The sequence below is a fragment of the Leopardus geoffroyi genome, chromosome C1 (genome assembly GCF_018350155.1).
Source record: "Leopardus geoffroyi isolate Oge1 chromosome C1, O.geoffroyi_Oge1_pat1.0, whole genome shotgun sequence".
Taxonomy (NCBI): domain Eukaryota; kingdom Metazoa; phylum Chordata; class Mammalia; order Carnivora; family Felidae; genus Leopardus; species Leopardus geoffroyi.
In genome coordinates, this window is record NC_059328.1 from 87,420,428 (window position 1) to 87,426,293 (window position 5,866).

Genomic DNA, 5,866 nt, shown 5'->3' on the forward strand with positions numbered 1-5,866 from the left:
GGTTTCAGGAGATTATAGCAATGGTGCAGAAAAGAGATAACGAGGAACTATATTTAGCAATGGCAGTGGGAATTTTAAAACAATAGGCTAGTTAGGAAACATATTAATGTAGTGAAATGTATGTGGTCACATGAAATGTTCGGTTGGAAATGGTTTTTTAAACAGTGGTTTGAAGGATGACTTTCAGGCTTCTGGCTCTCCTGGTATCACCATGGAGAAGGATAGAATTCATTAGATTTGTCAAGGAAGAAGATTGCCTTTTACATTTTGACTGTCTGAAATGTTGAATGTTTAGTATTCATTGGCCTGTGAAAAATCCAAATTCATGTTATTCCTGAATCGGACCAAAGTGCTGAAATCAATAAAAACCCTTCAGGGTTGTATGTAAATGTTTTAAAAACTCTAAGTGGACATTCCCATAGGCTTTTTATATTTATAGCTAAATTCAGAAGAGTAACTGCTTTAACATTTATGTGTGACACATAGAAAAAAGAAATTTATCTTTGCATATAGTGGTATTTTATCACTAAGTAATTTCACTTACTCTAGCAGAAACTAAGTATGTATTATTCTGAGCATTTATGTCTATATTTTGCCTCAGCAGCACAATCATATTTGGGAAATGATACAATATGATGAAGAAAACATATACATCTTCTAATAAAACTAAAGAAATTCCAGAGGTCTCATATGCCATAAAACTTCATGTGTCTTTCTCTGTTGTGAATGGCACATAAAAATAATTTGTTCTGTTCCAGACTTTATTGCAGATATTACGCCACATATCTTTTAAAATGAAAGGGAAGAATTATAAGTTATGAATTAGATCAACTACAGCACTGGTTGTATAAAATAGTTTTGTTTTTGAAAAATAATAAAATGCAAAGTCTGAGGAGGCAAAGATACATTGTATCTTTGTATAAGCAGGATAATGTGATTCATATTTTAATGCCACTTAAGTACAAATAAAGTCAACTTAGCCCTATATTCCTAATATAAATTTAAAAGTGAAAACAAAAAGCTTATAGGCCAACACTGAAAAACGTAGCCATTCTCTATATTTTACACTTATAAAATGCAAATATTGGGAAAGCAACAGTCATAATATTTACATTTTTAAAGCATTTTTTTTTTAATTTACAGCTGTCCTTCTGAAATACCGTTTCTTTGAAATCTAGTATCAGATGACAAATACTGCTCAAAGTTATGCCTTGGAGCACATCTACTGAGGGGCAAAACTGCACCAAACACAGAGTTCTGGTGCCTGTTCCTGTTCTGCTTCCACTGCAGAGAGCTGCCCAATTCCGATATTTATTAGTTGTCTTTACTCCATGCCAGTGGAATGTTGGCTCTGATTCTAGGATTCTTGCACTCCTGGAAGTTATGAATTTGCCCTTTTTTCAGCTACTCTGGTTGACTCTTTAATCCCCTTTTGCTGTAGCTTCTCAACCATTCTGAAATAGCCACCTCTCCATTTACTGTCCCATCTTTAGCACACTGCAGAAAGGGCTTTTCCAGTATCTGGCCCTGTCCATTTTGACTGTTCTCTCTTCATCAGAGCAAAATTTTCTATTTCACAGAGGAAAAAAACTGGAGGTAGATGATCAAGAACTATCACACATTAGAATTGTAGCACACTAGTGGAGCTTATTAATATATAAAATACAACTTCCCATAATCACACATATCCTTCATACAGCCTCTCAAATGAAAAATTGGACACATTCATTATCACAATCCAAAGCAACAGCCTCTGTACAGCATATTAAAAAAGAAGCAAAACTGTATGAACTTAAATTTATGTGTCCTAATCAATGTTTTGGTATCCTATCATACTTAAAAATTGTCTGCATATCCAGTAATTATCAATTAATTAATTCCATTTATCATTCCTATTCGATTACATTTCAGGATATGACTTTAAGTTACTTAGAGATAAGAAAATGATCTTCAGCCAAAACGATTACTATTGAAATAAAAAGTTTTAAGAATAATGACGGTTTAGGGGTGCCTGGGTAGCTCAGTCAGTTGAGCATCCGACTTCAGTTCAGGTCATGATCTCAGGGTTTGTGAGTTCGAGCCCCGTGTCGGACTCTGTGCTGACAGCTCAGAGCCTGGAGCCTGCTTCTGTTTCTGTGTCTCCCCCTCTCTCTGCCCCTCCCCCCACTCACATGCTCTCTCTCAAAAATAAATAAACACTAAAAAAATTGTTTTAAAGAATAATGACAGTTTATATATTAGGAAATTTATAATTTTTGTAATATTAAACATAATGGAGTAGCATTAACTTGTTTTGATTATTAAACTTAGTTTACGAAAAACAGTCAAGTATAAAATCTATGACTTTTATATTTACAACTGGTAACTAACAGAGCTGTTTTCTTTTAAACCTAAATTATTTAATATTCTCATCTGTCAATAATTCAATTAATTATGTGGACCTGGATTCTTAAAATGGCCCTGGTTAGCTTCTATAAGAATTTTATTTTAGTCTGGGCCACCGAGGTGACTCCATTAAGTGTCCAGAGCTTGATTTCTGTTCAGGTCATTCTCTCGCAGTTTGTGGGGTCACGCCCCACATCTGTCTCTGTGCTGACAGTGCAGAGCCTGCTTGGGATTCTCTGTCTCCCTCTCTCTGTCTCTGTCTCAAATAAATAAATATTTTTAAAAATTCATTTTAGTCTAGTAAACTTAAAATATGAGAAATTTAAGATTCTTTATTTTGGGGGAATTTTAACAATATTCAATTTATATAAGACTTATTCCTATAAACCAATCAAAACAGCTGTCCTTTATTTTGACACTTTATCAACCAAAATTATTAATACTGTCTAAGAGATGGGAAAGTATCTCATACTCACATACAAGAGTTAACACCCTAGTGATTTATAGACACATAGTCCTATAGATGCAGAGAGAGCTCGTAGGTCCAATTCTGAACACAAGAACACAGACATCATCAGTCCAGTTATCAAAGTGCTGTTTTCCTTTTCGATAGGCCTGAAATTCTTAACTGGTTTGACCCCAGATTTATCAGATATATAAAAAACGAACAAAATGATTAACACACTATTCTCTTTTGGCTCTCTCCCAATAGTTAATAAATATTAATGGTAATAGATTAACTGTAAATCCATTACATCGGTTGATTATCAGATAGAACGTAAAACCAAACTCCAAGTTATTGTTGCCATAATTGGGTATAACATCAGATGTCTGAGCAAGCCATATCCTAAAGGAAACACAGCATTAGCAGAGAGGGGAGAAAAGGTAAGGAAAGGAAAGGAAAGGAAAGGAAAGGAAAGGAAAGGAAAGAAATAAAAACTAGAAAAATATTAAAGTACTTTTATCCCTTAGTTTTCACCCCTGTGAACCAAGAAAATAGATGCCTAGTCTAAACTTCTCCTAAGAAACATTTCTCTGACAACACATTTGCCTGTTCCTGTCAAGTGAATTTATCAGGCATCTTGGTGGATGATTTCCAAAAACAACATGCAATATTTTTTTTAAACAAATGCCTGTTAAATATTTAACTTAAGTTATGAATTAATAAGAGAACTAGTAAGACATTACAACTGGTTCAAAGGAAAATTAAAAGAAATACATGTATAGGCAAATAAGGTAAACTGAAATTTATAAATAAATGAAAAATAGGTTTATCTCTAGGGAGACAAGCAATTAAATTTTGCTGATAAAATTAATTTCTGTGGAGAAGAGTCATTTGCCTTGCTATCAGTGTCTACACTTACAGAGTTTGTAAAATGTCTCATTAACAGTGAGAGAATGAGATAACCTGTTAGGGTGACCTACATAGGACATCCATGATCTTTTTGGTTCATTTAAGTTTTTCCACTTTTTGCTTTTTCCTACACCTCTGGTAACATAGAGTACAGTATCTACTTCTAAGTAGTTAAGAGTCATTTTGAGGTTTCCTATTATAAACTAAAAAGAAAATGAATAAATGAGATAAATAATTATAAAACTTGAAGTCATATCCTAGATTTTCCTGTTTGAAAGTTCTCTGGAACCTCTAAACATATGGCTCTTTCCCCATCGCCTAACACATTTTAGATTCTTTTCTGGCTCTTCACTCCAACGTTTTGTTTCCCACTCTGAAGACATTATGAGAAACTGAAAAAGAGAAAAAAGAAAACACAAACACATACATAGTAAACATCTGGGATCTTTGGAGAAAAGACATTTACTTGGCTTGTTGAGTAGTGTAGTCAGTTAAAGAAGAACCAAAGGTTATCATGAGCTATTGCTTGGAGAATTACTTTGATTAGACCATATAAAGTCTGTACAACCTATATGAATTTTTACTCATACTTAAATCAGATGTACTAGTAAGATTTAAGTCTAAATAGTATTAACTGATACATATTAATTTTTGTTTTAGTTAGGAACAGAAGTATATAAACTGTTAGCAAATACTGTCAGGTAGATGTAAACAAGAGAGATTGAATATCAAGGGTACATAAAAACAGCAAATGTAAACTTCAGTGCATGTCTTCCTGACTGCATTTTCCTTCATGACTTTTAAAAGGAAGTTTAGATGTTCTCATGGAAATCTCATGATGAAATATTAATAATAAGAAAATTGCAGTAATTTTCATATAGTGATTACGATACATTTTTCCTCAAATACAAATATGCCACAATCCCAATGAAATTTTGGACACAGTCACATCATAATGTCACTGCTGAATTTAGGGAACCTGCAAGGCTAACATGTCAAGAGAACTAAAAGGCAATGTGTGGATATTATGATTTAATGCCCTTTGCCTCTGGGAATTCCTGGAGCTCAAAGTAATACGGTCTTCCACATGCTGCATTAATCTTCATAGAAAGTGCAGTTCTTTTGAGAGGAGAAGGAGATAATATCACTGTATATTAATATAAGAAAATTATTAGGTAACATTAGATCATATTATATACATGGTTAATATTGTGTATTTGCCATTTTTCGCTATTTTACACTGTTGTAAACTAAAAAATGTTGACTGACTTTCAGTTTAACATTAAATTTTTAAATGACATTTTCCTTTTTTATAATGCAGAATTTAAATATATATGTTTATAAAATCTTTTTAAGTATATGGTTATATTTTATTGTCACATATTTTTGAGGTAATTTGTTGGTTTAATTTGTTTTGGTTTAATTTGTTTTGATATCAAATTAGAATATATAGATAAATATTAACACTTTACATTTTAAAATTGCTTTTATATGCTCTAAATTATAATTTAAGTTTCAATTTCAGCGCTTTATGGTTATTTGTAATGGTGTCTTTCTGCTTGCAAATATCTCTTTCTTAGGGGAGGAGATCAAGTTAAAGATTATCATTTCAAAACTCACAGCAAAAAAGAAATAGAAGCATAAATATATACTCCATGGGATTTTTCTATTGAGCCCTTAAACTGTCCTGTGTCTCTAGGTTTAAATCTTAGAGGTAAAGAAGACATTTGGTCTGTTGTAAGTGTAGTTGTAAGAGGTATCTGTACTTAACCTCCTTATCTTTAGAGACACTGGAAGTTGAAATTTTCTTGATAAGAGGATTTACAAATAATTCATTTCCACCTGACAATTAAGTTACAGAATAATCTTAAATTTATCATACCTACAGCAGTTGCTTCAAATGGAATTCTGTTCTACCTCAAAACTAATTATTGGGATTTTTAACTTCAAAACTAATGATAGGGATTTTTAACTGCAAGCAAAATACTGAAACTACATAATTAGTTACCATCCAAGAAAATCTTATAGAATCTGGTTTTTGCTCTTCTAAAATGATTATTTTTATGTGGGACAAATTAGGATCAGTAAAAACATTTTTTAAATCGTGAGACATTGCTCTATTATCAG